This window comes from Mesoplodon densirostris, chromosome 17 (genome assembly GCF_025265405.1).
Source record: "Mesoplodon densirostris isolate mMesDen1 chromosome 17, mMesDen1 primary haplotype, whole genome shotgun sequence".
Classification (NCBI taxonomy): domain Eukaryota; kingdom Metazoa; phylum Chordata; class Mammalia; order Artiodactyla; family Ziphiidae; genus Mesoplodon; species Mesoplodon densirostris.
This window is the reverse complement of record NC_082677.1, coordinates 66035512-66052475: the sequence shown is the minus strand read 5'-3', so window position 1 is coordinate 66052475 and position 16964 is coordinate 66035512. Positions and strand designations below refer to the sequence as shown.

The window sequence follows — 16964 nt, the reverse complement described above, 5'->3', positions numbered from 1 at the left end:
GATCTCAGGCCATTGCTTTCTGCAGATCACCACACAATCTCCATACACTGTCTCGAAAGAATGGCCCCCTAATTTAAAAAGAAAAAAAAAGAAAAAAAAGAAAGACTAAAAAACACATTCAGTTTCAGTTTTTGAGTTGTCCCAATTCTCAGACCAAGAAAACCATTCTCATCAAATAAGAAAGTTGGCTATAGACCTGACCTAGACCATGACAATATTCACAACCTCTCATCATTCCCCAGGAGGTTTCTTAGGCCATCATGAAGCTGGTATTCTGTGGACTCATCAGTTTCACAAGTACACAGCTGTAAACACAAAGGAACTCTAGAGATCCCACACACCGCCAACATCTAGGAGGGGAGTGCAGTCAGTATGGTGAACATTTAACAAAGTGGATGATTCCAAGAAAAATATACTGAGGCATTATAATTCATGAAGAGTTTAAAAACCAAGACACAGCAAAGCCCATTTACATACATATTGAAAACCAGATGTGCAACCTAGTGTTGCCTACACAGAGAATTTAGGGCGGCCTATGAGAGTTCTTGAAAAGTAAGCACAAAACACATTTTGTCAGATTTACCAGTTATATGTTGTTAAAGATACATCAACAACTCAATCTCCATAGAGTCCGGTGATGGACCCTGATCAAGTGGGAAAGGGTTATTATGGCTTACTACATGTTTCCCTGGTGGTCAAATGTGAAATGTGCCATTGAAAAATAACTTAGGTTTACCTCGCAATAAGGATTATGTATTTCCCCGTCTATAAAATTACCTGTTTCTCAAAGCCTTTTGATTACAAGCAGTATAGCTGGATCCGTGGCAAGTCTTAAATAAATATTAATTTACTTTCATTCTTACCCGAAACCAGATTCTTTATCAACATCCCCACTCACTCAAGCAATATAATCCAGATATCAACCTAAGGGGAAAAAAAATTTTTAACTCAATTTTCCCCGCCCCCATCCCTCCCTTAAACAGCAACAAGACTAAGAATCAAGCAGGCATAGGAAAGTTAAGTAACAGGTTGGCCCATGAGAAGGACAAGAGGCTCCTGTTCCTGATCATCTCACTGTCCCAAGAACTGACCATTAAAATTGGGTTTCATGGTGGTGTGGTTACAAGAACATCCTTAATATTTGGAGACGTACTCTAGGTACTTAAGAGCGAAAGCTTTGTGAAAACTCCCAAAGCTGGTTGCTTGTCATCTGTGCAGTTTTTTTGTACGTATGTTATTACATGCTTCTATTAAAACTTTATCTAAAAAAATAAGAGTGAAGGGGCTTCCCTGGTGGCGCAGTGGTTGAGAGTCTGCCTGCCGATGCAGGGGACACGGGTTCATGCCCCGGTCCGGGAAGATCCCCCACATGTCGCAGAGCGGCTGGGCCAGTGAGCCATGGCCGCTGAGCCTGCGCGTCCGGAGCCTGTGCTCCGCAACGGGAGAGGCCACAACAGTGAGAAGCCCGCGTACCGCAAAAAATAATAATAATAATAAATAAATAAAATAAGAGTGAGAGATCCTGATATCTATTCATTTACTCGCTTCAACAGATAAACAGATAAATAGGTTGGTTGGCTGGCTGGCTGGATGGGTGGGTAGATGAAACAAATATGGCAACTATTAATTACTGAATACAAGGAACGGGCATGTAAGTATCTACTTTTCTGTATGTTTTAAATTCTTACAATACAAAAATGTACTTGGATTTCCTAGGTGTTCATACAAATAGTTTTAGCGATTCACAGGAACTAACAGGGTCTCTGGCAAGAGGAAGTTGGTAAGCCTGATGAGATGGAAAGAGATGCAAATGCCCCAAAGTGACCACGGAATTTTCTAAGCTTCAGAAGGGCTTAAATCAACCTCCACCTCCAAGCCCAAGGACAGAACTGGGATGATCTGTTTCAGTTACACAGAAGTTGGAAACAGGAGAAAAACGGGTAAGAGAGAGAAAGAAGAGAGTAACCTGAGTAACCGTGACAACCAAGAGGAGAGGCGTGTGCACGGTCCACATCCAGACAACGGCAACAGCATCTCTAGGGAAGGAGAGAGGAATCCTCGGCGACTCAGGAGTGAAACACACAAGTCCATGTTCATCTTAGCTTTATGAAAGTAGAATTCTTTCTGGGGGGAAGGCCTATATCTGAGCCTTTGGCTCTTGATCTGAGTCCCAGTCCTGATTCTTCTATATTTCAGAGCCTGACAAATCTCTTCTGAACCTCCCTTGCCAAAAGTAGAGACCGACCTCTGCTCCGTCTACTTTAGAGGGCTTCTGTGAAGGCCAGAGAGGACTGGCTTCGGAAACTTACGTAACTGGAATCATCTTTGGGGGTGCCCATCCTAATGTTTGAATTTAATGACTGGAGAGGGCTTTCAAATTCAAGCTCATTTTCCTCTTCCGCTAAAAGAATCTATTAGGATTGTATTGTTTACATTTGTGTTAACCCATGTAACTACCTACATCCCCTTTCAAGGATAATTGAAGCGAGAAAGAGTAAAAAGGAAGCTCATTATATTCGCCTGCAAAGGTCATCATTAGAGTTGCCAAGTGAAGAAGATTCATTGCTATGAGGGTGGCTGATTCCAAATAAGGGGGTGACAAGATTATCAAAGGGTCACGGCAGTGCGTTTTACCATAGCATTAATACTAAAACATAAAGCCAATAAATAAATCAGCAACATTTATTCAACTCTGCAGATGTACAATAATGCTATATACAGGGCACCTTAAATCAGCTGTAGGAAGGGACAAGCAAAACCTGTAGTCAACTACACTCGCTCGGGGGGAGGCAAACTTTTTCAGTAAAGGGCCAGACAGTACATATTTTAGGGTTTCCAGCCCATATGGTCTCATCACAAGCACTGAACTTGCTGCTGCAGCAGGAAAGCCACCACAGACAAGGGGTAAATTAATGGGCGGGGCTGTGTTCCCAGAGAACTTTCAATATGGACACTGAAGTGTGAATTTCATGTCATTTTCACATGCCATGAAATACTCCTCTTTACTTTTCAGCCACTTAAAAATGCAAACGGGGGCTTCCCTGGTGGCGCAGTGGTTGAGAGTCCGCCTGCTGATGCAGGGGACGTGGGTTCGTGCCCCGATCCCGGAAGATCCCACATGCCGCGGAGCGGCTGGGCCCGCGAGCCATGGCCGCGGAGCCTGTGTGTCCGGAGCCTGTGCTCCGCAACGGGAGAGGCCACAGCAGTGAGAGGCCCGCGTACAGCAAAAAAAAAAAAAAAAAAAAATGCAAACGGGGGCTTCCCTGGTGGCGCAGTGGTTGAGAGTCTGCCTGCCGATGCAGGAGACACAGGTTCGTGCCCCGGTCCGGGAAGATCCCACATGCCGCGGAGTGGCTGGGCCCGTGAGCCATGGCCGCTGAGCCTGCGCGTCTGGAGCCTGTGCTCCACAACGGGAGAGGCCACAACAGTGAGAGGCCCGCGTACCGCAAAAAAAAAAAAAAAAAAAAAATGCAACCGGGCACAGAGATGTGGTTTTGCGAGATGAAAAGGTTCTGGAGATTGGCTGCCCAACAATGCAAATACACTCAACACGACTGAACACTGCACTTAAACATAGTTATTTAACATGATTGATTTTACAGTATGTATATTTTGCAATTTAAATTTTTTTAAGTTAAAAAACATCAGAATCGTTCCTAGCTGGTGGGTGGGATCTGCCTATGAGCTGTAGTCTGTAATCTACAAACCCTTCTGTAATCTCGCTTCTCCATTTCATTTTGAAATGGGATGTGAGGTGTCCAGCAGGTTAACCAGAAGCGACAAGAAAACAGCCGTCAGCAAGCACTAGATACCGGCTCCGCTCACAGGCCGCAGTGAGTGAACCAGAGCCCCCAAGTCCTTTGTTGTGAGGGCACAGACATTGCTTGGATTCCTGTCATAGCTCTGTTGACCTTGCCTGAGGGCTTGTGAACAGAGAGGAACATCCCTTCAGCCTCTGTGAGCCTAATGAACTGGAATCCTTTGCCACAGCAGGAGAAAAAAACGGATTTGAGTCAGGCTCCCCAGCCCCACCCCCAGGAGCCACCCGCAAGGCCCTTTATGATGCTCAACGAGCATCCCAGCAAGGGAAGGGGCCAGCCCAACAGAGGACTTGGAGCGAGGCCGATACAGGTCTGAGCTAAAAGCCTGGGGCACGGTGGCCAGGCTTGGAAAGCATTTACGTCATCACCAAGGGGAAAACGATCTGTATTTACAAAGCCCACACTTCCCACGTCCACACCAATAGCCAGATGGAGGCAGGAAGGCCACGTTGTCTCAAAGCAGCGTCTGGGATGCCGAAGCCAAGCCCCAAGGACGACTCAGTCTGCCCCAGGATGCCAGGAAACCAAAGCCTTAGGTTGGAGTGTGAGGCATCTTTAAGAAAAAACACAGTGGCCCTTGTTTGGAAATGAGCCTGTGGCTAAAACTCGCTGTTTATGCAGAGTGTTTTTCTGACTATGATATTAATTTGTTGAACGCCATGGTAAAAAAAATATATATATATATATATAAAACCCCTTTCCCTGTGCCTCTCTTCCAACATTTTCTAGTTTTCAATGATGGGTTTTATTAACAGTTAAAAGAGTATCTTGGAATCGCCTTCACTTTTATGATCTACATGTAATATCTGGACATTCTACAAACTGGTTTGAAATCTGTGACTTCAGAAAACTTTCCAAACATGGTGGTTCCAAAGAGTGACTCGCCTAGGCTCTGGCTTCTCCTCCAGGCAAGTGAATGGCTACTCTGTGTTAACGTTCAAACTACATTAAAAAGGGCTGATGTTTTAATCTGGTGCGGAGGGCAGTGCTCGGGGCCCTGGTGCCTCTTGTACCTCATTTCCTTCAAAGGACAAAGTTGCTGTTGTTAATCCCACTGTACAGAGAAGGACAATGAGGCCCAGACAGCAAACCTGCCCAGGACCACACAGCCAGCACGGGCCGAACTGGATCTGAGCCCAAATCGTTGACACCAAAATTAATGCTTCCCCCTCTGTCTTGCTGCCTTTCAGGTGGATTTCTTCCCAGTGAATCTGAGGTTCTTGATGTCTCGTCTCAGAAAGAATTCAGTGAGAGACAAAGTGATAGGTAAGAAGTGGATGTATTTAGAGAGAAACACACTCCACAGACAGAGTGTGGCCCATATCAGCAGGTGAGAGAGGCCCGAAACATGGCAGTGGTTAGTTTTTATGGGCTGGGTAATTTCACAGGCTAATGAGTGGGAGGATTATTCCAATTATTTCAGGGATGGGGCGGAGAGTTCCAGGAATTGGGCCACCGCCCACTTTTTGGCCTTTTATGGTTATAGCCTCAGAACTGTCAGCGCGCAGGCCGGTGTGCCATTTAGCAGCTAATGTATTACAATGAGCGTATAATGAGGCTCAAGGTTACTGGAAGTCGAATCTTCCGCCATCTTGGACCTAGTTGGTGCTGACCGGTTTTTGTCACGTCCTATGGCTGTGTCATCCTTTTAAAGGTTGTGCCCTGCCCCGTTCCCTCCTGTTTCAGATTCAACAGAAAAGGGGTCCATTAATGTGACAATCATTGCTAAGTGAGCTGGAAAACCCTTTTAGATGGAACACCAACCCTCTGCTTACTTATCTTCATTAGGTCTCGCTTTCCTTATCAATAAAGGACTGGGTTGGTGCAAGTGGCATCTGTTAATTCCATGCCCCCTGACACCAATTTTTCTCTCATTAGTCAGTCACATCAGGGGGGAAAAAAATGGAAAAGAGCACTTAAAAGTCATTTGGCAGTTTTTAGCTTATTTTCTCGTGTCACATAGAACGATCGACATCACTCCCGGGGATCAAGGGACGATTCTGGCAGGGCAGAGAACTTTACAACACGCCACAGAGAAAACCAACCCCGCACAGCTACCGTCTGAGGTTCGGCTTTTCACACGGAGCGAACGCTTCCATCTGCCTCTGCCATCAGACTGTGAGCTCGGAGCTGCGCCCCCATCAAACCCCACAGGACCCAGAACCTCGAGCCGAGCAGACGTCCAGTACTCACGTGTTGTTGAAAATAAGGTCGAAATAAACACCTTTGGAATGCAGCATTAAGAGCTGGCTGTAGCCCAGAGAAGCAAAGTTGAAATCACCTCTTTATGCACCTAAACAGCTGGATGTGAATTCACTAGACTTATATAAATTCACTAGGAGGTGTGTGTGTGCATGTGCGCCATGCTGTGTGACCAGCACTGCTAACACAAAAAGATCACAGTTGTGTTGTCCAGCGTAATGCCTGGACACGCCCACATTCAGATACATTCAGTGATACCACCTTTCACATGCTTAGCGCTGTATGCTTTTCAAAGTGCCCTGAAGTCAGCTCATTTCCACTTTCTGAGCATCTGGTATGTGCCAGGGCCCCTGTCTGGCACCTAGTAGGGTTATAACATTAACTAAGACCAGTATCTTGCCTTTAATGCACTCAGGTCTGGCAGGTGTGGTGCTATGGAAGCGAACAGTAACAATACCGTTTATAAGGTTCAAGAACAAAGCACAGAACTTCCGTGGTGGCGCAGTGGTTGAGAATCTGCCTGTCAATGCAGGGGACACAGGTTCGAGCCCTGGTCTGGGAAGATCCCACATGCCGCGGAGCAACTGGGCCCGTGAGCCACAACTACTGAGCCTGCGCATCTGGAGCTTGTGCTCCACAACAAGAGAGGCCGCAACAGTGAGAGGCCCGCGCACTGCGATGAAGAGTGGCCCCCGCTCGCCGCAGCTAGAGAAAGCCCTCGTACAGAAACGAAGACCCAACACAGCCAAATAAATAAATAAATAAAAATAAAAATAATTTTAAAAAAAGGACAAAGCACATCTTAGACACAGCGGTGGCACAGACTTCCCAAATGAGATAATGTGTGAGCAAGGTTTAGAAGGGGAATCGTTTTCAAGATGGGGCTCGGTAAGTAGGGGAGAGCATGAAAGAAAGGCCCCGGGCTAGCACACCAGGTAAGGTATCTAGGGAAGCAGAGATGGACCTTTTTCACTGGAGGGGAAAACAGGAGAGAAAGATGGAAGGTGCCTTTTGCCCAGGTGTGTAGGTGCCTAGGGCATTTCCCCAAGTGCTCCCTAAACTGCTTGCAGGACACCAGGCAGGAATTACTAGTTTCATTTCGGAGATTAGGAAACCCAGGACAGAGGCAGGCAGACCAAAGGCTCTTCAGGCTCTGTGGATCCTCCCATCCAGGGCCAGCTCCATGAATGGTGACTTATGGAAGGACAAAGGGGAGGTGATTTCCCCAAGGTCACTGGTGAATCAGCGTCTAACTCAGAAGTTAGAATCAAGGATGCAATAATGCTGATAACAAAAGTCACTGTATTTCCAAAGCGTGTAGGAATAACGAATAAAAAGCTGGGGGAAAAACCTGAAAAGAAATGGGAAAAGGAAAACCAACAGAAGAATGGCACAGCATAAAAGGTTCAGATCATAACCAAACGTGCGATCAATTCTAAAATGACAAATATCACGTAATGCGTTAGAGCCATGCCATGACTTACTCAATCACACTGTTAGGCATCTGTGAGGCTAGATTTTTTGCACACAGACTAAGCTATTCCTTAGAAGAAATTCCTTCAAGGAGCACTCGCCAAAGAAATATGTATTAAAGTTATGTACTTTTATATGAGATCACGAGAGATCTTTATTTCCTTCTTTATATTGTTCAGTAGTATATGACTTCTGAATAACGGGTGTAGATTTTTTTATTCGGGGGGAACAGATCTTAAAATAGGGTCAAGTGAAAATAATGGTAAAAGGGTATATATCCAACCGCCCAGAAATGACAAATAAAATTTCATCACATTTGTTTCAGGTCAGGTCTTTTTTTAATAAATAATAGGAAAAAACCACTATGGATAAAATTATTCCCATTCCATCTTCCTATCTGAGGAATCGATCACTATCCTGTATTTTATGTACCTTTCTGATCTATTTTACACACACATACATTCGCATCCCCATCTATAGAAATGTAGGGAACTGTTGCTATATATGATTTTCTAAAATAAATTAAACCATACCCTTGTGCCACTCAACAATATGCTCTTGCAATCAATCTATGTTGATTTCTTTCTGTAAGTGCGGCTTACTCCCTTAAGTCTGGCTGGCATAGTATTGGTTTAAATATACCATCTTCTATTTATCTAGCCTATTAATGGATGTTTAAGCCGTTTCCAATTTTTCTCTGGAAAACCAATTCAGTAATAACTCTCCTTGTTATTTGTCTTCTTGGGAGATGGCCAGAGATTCTCTTGGGATATAAACATTGTAAATAAAAATAATGTTTAAGATGAACTATAACTAGGAAAGTAACAGTAAAAGTGGATGAGACACTTGCTAAGAAGACTTGGTGAATGCCTCTCATTATGAGTGTTTCTAAATCTATCAATGTTTATACTACACCACCGTAATACTTGGGTTCTCCAGAAAACACCCAATACCTCTACACGCTAATGAACAGCAATCGAATGATTTGGTAAATTAACCTTGGACATGACAGAGTACTGACTATTCATTATCCTCTATCGGTCCAATTTTACTTCTTGAAAAACTTTTCAACTAAAATTCATATGCAACTCATGCCATTTTAACACACTAACTCAATGCTAGTAATGCAACCAGTTTACCTGAATACAAAATGCATGAATTCCTCGAACATAGGCCTGGAATGACCAGTTTCCACGAAAACTATAATTCAATCCTTTCATTTCTTTTTGTTTTATTTTTTAAAAAATTTTTATTGGAGTATAGTTGATTCACAATGCTGTGTTAGTTTCTGCTGCACAGCAAAGTGAATCAGTTACACATATACACATATCCACTCTTTTTAAAATTCTTTTCCCATATAGGTCATTACAGAGTATTGAATAGAAATCTTTTCATCTCGATTTTAACTGGAGAGCTTTGCTCGTCTCTTCAATGAACTCAGCTTTCCATGATCTTAAGTGGAAAAACACTTGATTGCCTAACCCAACCCGGAGGCAAATCATATTTATAAGCTGCCATCCAGCTGCTTAAGCGTCGCTAAAATAAGCCAAGTGTGTTGTGCATGACACATTTGGAGGCTGGAGGAAGAGGAACCGTTGGCAAATAAGAATAACATGGTATCGACCTAGAGGAAGCAAAATTGGCACAAGGAGGGCTGTTCAAAGAATCATCCGCACAGAGAAATACAAACCATGTGTTGCTTCCTTTTCTACCTTCCCCCCAGCTCCTACACAAGCATGTCATGTATCAGAAAGACAGCATCTATATCACAAACTGAGATTTCTCCAAACATCAGTAAATGCTCTTCCTACAACACCATAAACTACTTCCCACACACGATTTTTCCACCCGTCCCCATTCTGTTCAAAGCCAAAAGCAAAGCTCTGCGGCAAAAAAAAAAATAAAAATAAAAAAGCACAAAGTCACAAGGATTTATGGGAGTTGATTTAAATCTATGAGGAGGAATGCAGTCTGGTCAAAGCAGAGCAAAGGTGATGATGAGGGTATGGAACAAAAGGTTACACACAAGCGGGAGGGAAAGGCAGACGGACCCCAGGAATTTTTTCTGGAAGGCAGACATTCCACCCCCCTCACCCACCGCCACAAGGATGAGCCAGTTCTCAACAAATCCCCAGCGCTTCCCTAGGACCCTGAGCAAAGCATCCCCTCTCCCTCCGCCTCAGGCCTCATCTATAAAACTAAGGATGGACTGGGAGTTTGGAATCAGCAGAAGCGAACCATTACATAGAGGAATGGATAAACAAGGTCCTCCTGTAGAGCACAGGGAACTATATTCAATAGCCTGTGATAAACCAGAATAGAAAAGAATATGAAAAACAATGTATATGTATGTGTAACTGAGTCACTTTGCTGTACAGCAGAGATTAACACAACATTGTAAATCAACTATACTTCAATAAAATAAATTTTTTTAAAGGCATGAGACCACCCACACTCCACTGACTTCCCACCAGATACCAGTAGGGATCTCAGAATCCCACTCTCCCTCGCCACACCTGTCTATCCCTGAGTCTAAGACATCCTTATAAAGGGCTCCAACAGCGCAGGAGTTAAATGTTAAGCGTTAAGAGTCCCTCCTCCTGCCTCTGTGTCGAACTGATTCACACCGTGGCCTTGACTCTCTCCGGCCCGGCTACCAAGGGGATCTGGGATCACACCCAGGCCTCTGCATACTGTCTGCGGCCCCGTTGAACGCTGCTCTCAGGCTGGTAAACCTGGCAAGTGGCAGATGAGAAGTGAATTTCAAACACTGGTCAGCTTTTTGGCAGAACAAGGTGATTAAAGCCAGAATATAGTTTTCGTGTTAGAACTCACTGCCTCGGGAAAACGTGAAAAAGCAGTTCTGGCTAAAGCCTCAGGGATTCCAAGAACAAGGGCCTACAAGGCAGGTGGAGAGGGAGGGAATCAGGCAGTTTTAAATAAAACAAGCACTGTGGGCGAGCCTGAGGTTAACTCTCATGTTTTGCTTTCTCTGGCTCAGAGTTGAGCTGGGTTGGGTTCCAGACCTCTGGGTACCATAACCTTTCAGATGTTTGCATAGCTCATGTGGCAAGCAGGGAATATTTGCAATGGCTGAACTCAACATGGAGGAAGGTGGCAAAGCTGGTTGAACCTTGTATTATTATTTTTAAATGGAACAGGTGAAAAAGAGAAAAGAAACATTTTAAATGATGCAGTGTTTCACCAATCAATAGGCAACACATGGTTAAGAGCATCTTGAAATGTAAGACAAATTCTAACACATGATTCGGGAATTCTAACATGATGAAGAGCATCCTGAAATATAAGAGAAGTTTTACATATTTTAGACAGATGAGTGATGAGTAAATAACACGCAAAAGAAGAATATATTTTGCCGTTCCCATTGTGCCCTGAACCACTGGTGGCAACTAGTTAGTATCCAAAGTCATAAATAAGAAAAGGAATAAGGAAAGAAGCCCTGTAATTTATTCAACCGGCTAACATCAGGCGCACAAAAATTCTTTTGGTGGCAGAAGAGACCCAGAATTTTATTAAAAGTAAGAAATGTCCCCTCCCTGAAGCAGGCAATGAGGTGCTCAGAATACAAGTGAATAGTGAAGTTAAAGAAAAAAAGTGTCTTATGAAGCTTGGTTAATGTTTTTTTAAATTGCATTTAATGTAAGGAGTGGGTCTTCTGGAACTGTCCTTTAAATGGGCTGTCTATCTAGCAGATGCAGGAGTTTATACATCTAATATGGTCCAGAACCCAAAGGGTTAAAAGCAGGAAAGAACCTTGAAGGATCAGTGATTCCAATTCCCTTGTTTTATGAGCATCAGACCTGAGGCTCAGAGGTAACTGGTTGGAGGACACACAGCTCTTCTCAACACACATACATACACACGCATATACACAGAGACACACATGTACACACACATGCGCGTACACAGACACTCTTTCCAGGTGTTTTAAAATTTCCCATTTCTATGGCCCCTGGAACATTCCCCAGGCAACCTCCCCTCCATCCAGTCGTCATCTTTGGTCTGAAGCTTAAGCCAAGCTCCATCTCACTCATACCAAGAACTCTCCCTTCTCTTTTCTTCTCTTTATAAAGTGTGCAAAAGGTCAAGTTTTCAAGAAACCTTTCTGGAATATTAATTTTTTTAATGTAACGCTGCCATTTTTATAATCAAACACTGTGAAGCGAGGTGAAGAGGGTGGTCTGAGCGGTCAGTGGCTGGCAACCTTGGGGGTACAAACCTCTGGTCCCTCGTGCTGAGTCTAGGGGAGGCCCAAAACTGGGGGGGACAGGTGGGCAGGAAGATGAGCTGCACATTAGCCCCCCAAATACATTTCTGAGACTTGTTACACAGCAGCAAATGCTTCCTGCTGATTAAAAAGAAAGAAAACCAGAAATCAAGAACATCTTAAATTCGTGAGTTAGTTAATAAATGAAATCACAAATACATGTGAAGAATCCTACCAGGTGGCAGGATTCCTTGGTTGCTTGATCTAGAATTTGCCACTTCTGCATGAGGGCAAGAAACTACATCTCTGGCAGATAATGAGGGAGACCCAGTAGACAGCTGGTGATGGCCTTTGGGTTTTTTTCCTTTCTTACCATCTTTGCAACTATTTAGGTTTTTCACTTTAACCTGTACTCTTGGAAACTTGACCTTCTCCAATTTAACGATACCTGTTGAAGCTGACAAATAAGTAAGCAGGATGCTCACGTGGTCTGCCGCATCTTCAAGATATACCGATGCATCCTGACACTAAACCATTCTGGTTAGCGACTGTATAAACTCCAACTATTATTAACAGTTTTTAAAGGAAAATGCATAGTGAGACTGCGAGGGCTTCACAACCCACTCTTATCAGGTCCTGTTCATTAGATCAATAATGAGTAAAAGCTCAGTATCTGATAGGTCAAAAGTTCTAGCTTGGATACCTTCAGTGTAGCCACACATCAATTATGGCTTTTCTTCTTAAAGGGGGATTTGAACAGATGTACAAAGAGCAGGAAAATGGCAGTAGAGGATGAGAAGGTGATGGAAAACGAAGAGGACCAAAAAATTGTGTATTTTTATTCTGACATGATTAGCCAGGGTCAGCAAGAAAGATTAGAAAATCCTATTACTCTCTCCCTCCCCCTTCATAAAATCCTACCATGTCCAAAAGCTTCCAGAACACTGACATTGCCAAGGCCAGTGGTTCTCTAAACACACAGATGATTCCATCTCTGAAAAAGCTTGAGGAATATAAGACTAAAAAAAATTGTATTTTTTTAATCAAAAAGTTTTCACTTTGCATTCAGTGGTGTTCAGGAATTTTTCTTAAGTATTTTAGGTATGATAATGGCATAGTAACGAGGCTGGGAAAAAACATGATCTTCTGAGAGATGCACACTAAAATGTTTATAATAGAAACCTAAAGTTTCCTTCCGAAAGCTGAACTTTCCATTGGTGAGTGATGCCCACACATACATTTTAAAAATTATTATTCATCATTCTTTCTATTATTTCATTTCCTTTTTTAAGAATTGTGGTACAATTACATAAAATTCACCATTTTTATGTGGACAACTCAGTGGCATATTAAGCGCATCCTCACCGTTGTGCAACCATCATCCCCATCCAGCTCCAGAACTTTTTTCATCCTGCAAAACTGCACCTGTGCATCCATTAAGCAATGACTCCCCATCCCCCCCCAGTCCCTGGCAAACACCCTTCTCCCTTATGTCTCTACCACGCATACATGTCCCAGAGCTCCCTTAGTTTCACAAATTCAGAATGAATAACATAATACCAAAAAAATCTCCCTCAGATTTCAAATACTGACTCATTACTTAAAATAGAGTGTAATATAGGTATTCGATTTTACTGGCAATAAAAATCCTTATCAACATTTCAACAGTTATGTAGAATTCTGTGTACAAATAAAAAATCACCAAAGTGGACAAAGTTTTATTTTATTATTAACATCCCTTTCACAAACATCTTTCACTGGACTATTTCCTTCTACTAACTCTGTAAGGGCACTTCCTAGCATCTGTAGAGCAAAGGTAGGCACATTTTTATGATTGTGGACCTGCTGCCGAAGTGCCCTCCAAAAGGGTTGTTGCTTTAAGGTTTGGTGATGCTTCTAATATTCAAACAGATGGTTCTGGATTTGGGGGGTGGTGAGACAGAGGCCAAATGATGCTCAAACATCATCAAACCTACGTTTCCCACTAAATGTTCCCACTCCACACCCTTTCCCCGCAGTTATGATAGGAGACCTTTCCCCCACGGTCTCTGCCTGACCCGTGGTTTATGAAATCTACAAAGACCATGAAGAGTCATGAGCTAGGAATCAGGTTTTTCGAAGGGGACTTTTTTTTTAATTAAGTTGAAGATATGATATCACCCTTTAAGAACTCTGAAATTCCCTATGTAGAACTGTAAAGGAGCAATAAACAAAATACACGTTTCCATCTTATTCTCATTACCAATATTTTTCAAAACCAACCCATGAAAGTAAATGCAATTAAAAAGAGCACTGTTTCGTATTTTAAGGTATCAGCAAACCAGTGGATTTTATGATTACACAGCAACCACTTTTGCATTTATAAGAAACCTGCGGAACCAACAATATTTTCTCATGTTGCTCTTACGTCCTGTCCATTAATTAAGCTTACTTGGGGTGGCCAAGGGAGGTTGGAAAGGGGACTCCCCACGCCTGCTCCCTCCTACACACTCAAATGAAGCTAAACCCTCTGGTTTGGGAAATTCATTGCTTCAGAAAATTTCTTCTAGAGATAAAGATGCCTTCCTCTGCTTTTCAATGCAAAACAACCTTTTTGAAAAAGAGAATGCCATAAAAGGAGCTTTGTGCTAAATGTATCTTTTGCTTTGCCCCAATTGTGGCCGGGACAGCAGCTCTTCTCCATGAAGTGGTTCCTGAAAATCCGGTGGTTACTTTTCCCATTTCCCCATTGCCATCCGTTACCCTCACATGTTTTCATTTACAGCATCATGGATATTCTCTAGACTGTCTGTTGGAAAAACAAAAAAAATTAATTCCAGCAGTGAGCCTAAGATCCTGAACACTCAGCAATTTCTTATGAATTCATGGTAAGGCTATTTATGCTGAGGCTGGATCTGAATGTATGAACAGCTGACCAGAGCTAAACTGTTACGCATTCGGCTTATTTGGCTTAAATCTCATTCTGCATTTAGAGCAACGCAGGCAGAAGAATACATGGCTCATTAATAGGTTTAAGACAAATACAACAGACAAAATTCTGACAATAGCTTCAAGTTCAAGCACCGAGATAGAACACCTCCTTTTTACTGAGCACCTATTAGGTGCCCAGAATTGTCTCATCATTTCACACATGCTCCCTAGTCCCTTTGCAGGCACCACTGCTAACTCAAAAATAGACAGATATTATTCTCATCCACATTTTACAGCTGATGTAACTGAGACTCCCCAAAGTAAAGACATTTGTTCAGAATCACACAGTTATTAAGAGTGGAGCTACGGGCTTCCCTGGTGGCGCAGTGGTTGAGAGTCCACCTGCCGATGCAGGGGACGCGGGTTCGTGCCCCGGTCCGGGAAGATCCCACATGCCGCGGAGCGGCTGGGCCCGTGAGCCATGGCCACTGAGCCTGCGCGTCCGGAGCCTGTGCTCCGCGATGGGAGGGGCCGCAACAGTGAGAGGCCCGCGTACCAAAAAAAAAAAAAAAGAGTGGAGCTAAGGTTCGAACACTCACTTCAAACCCAAAATGCTCAGATGACACAAACACCAATAATGGCATGTATTAGCATGTCATTACATGATGGCTGTTTGGGGAGAGGGAGGACACAGTGCTTTTCAGGGACACCCACTCATACCATCACTTTGCCCGGAAACTCAGGGGTCCCCCTAACGCAATGATCACTTGGACAAAAAGTATAGAGTGCTATTTTCGAAGATGCTCATAACCATCTGATACGCGCCATTTTGTGCTGTGAAGAGACAAAACTGCGGATGAATTTGTTCCAAATTCTAAGTGTGCACGCGTGCTCTCACACACACGACGACGAATGCTGACCTCGAACAAGGGAATTCTGCCTGTTTATTACAGCAAACCTAAAACTGACCACATGGCCCAGTTTACTGGAAAACTGGCTGTAAACTGACGCAGGACCATGAAAAGGGTACAAGCCAACGCACACCTGGGTTTGAAACTGAGCCCAACATTTCCCAGGCAAGTGACCTCGGGCAGAAACAGCAGCGCCTGCAGCGGGCTACCCAGACTGAGCACTTGGAAACCTCCAGGTCATCAGCACATACATTATCTCATTTAATCCTCACAACCACCCTTTAAGATGGGTACTGTTACCCTCATTTTACAAATGGCAAAACCCAGGTCACAGTTAAGACGTGGGGGAAGCAGGATCTGAATTCAGTTTTTGGCTAATGTCGTATCTTTGATATGAATCTCAGTTTTTTCATAGATAAAACTCAAGAGGGTTGCTATGGTCATGTCCTGAGACAACATCCCAAAAGTCCCCCGCAGCCACGCTCGATCAACAGTACCTCCCGACGCTCTCATCATCACCATCACCATCAGCACCATCAGCAGCAGCATCACCGTCACCACCATAATCATCCGGTCATGGAGGCTAAAAGGCTCAAAGGAGGGCCACTGCCCATAAGCATTGAACAACATTCCTTAATGCTTCAAATTATCTTCATCTCCCTAAGCACCCTTTTCAAAGCTTAGAAACGTCACACATTTCTTTGCGGAACAAACTTGCTTTGCAGAACAGATCGCTTTTGTCGCAGCTTAAACCAACATACAGCTCTTAATTCATCACACTCCACCCTTGCAGCGTCAGTGCCAACGTTTGGAATTCTACCTACTCATAACCAAGTAGCTGGTTTTATTTTGATAAAAGCTACTTTAAAATCTCAGGGGTCCACGCCTGCCAAAATCAAGTTGGAAAACGTTGGTGTCGAACTATTTGGAAAGGTTCTAAAAATAATACGGAGACTCTGAGGCAGTTAGAGTTTCCTCTGAAGTATAAACTATCACCAGGGCTCACGGAGTTGTGGACTTGAATATAAGAGTGGGCTTAATAGATAACTTTTCCTAAAGACTAGTACTGGACACTTCCTTACACACAACTTCAGACCCTTAGAAGGCACAGGCAACTAAGTGGGCTGGTACGAAAGTTAAAAGTTTTCAGAGTGTTGAAAGTACAAAGTACAGAGGTGGCTGGTATTTTGGGAGGGCACATTCTAAAGCAGCCTGTGAACACAGAAGTACCGAGCATTCTGTGGTACCCAAGGAGTCCGGCCGGCCTGTCTGCCATCACAGCTCTCTTGCCCATTTGCTGGGCACCAATGGCTTGTCTTTGGGTTCAGGTCAAAGTAACATGACAATATCATCACCATGCTTGTATAAGGTGTGCGTGCCTGAGGGCTGCAGTGATGGAGGGTGGATCGGGAGAGTCTC

General features: G+C 43.6%; 1 protein-coding gene across 1 annotated transcript in view; it reads right to left on the bottom strand.

Moving 5' to 3' along the window:
• Positions 1 to 16964, bottom strand: part of FARP1 (FERM, ARH/RhoGEF and pleckstrin domain protein 1) — a 298020-nt gene that overhangs the window by 181432 nt on the left and 99624 nt on the right. The window lies entirely within an intron of this gene.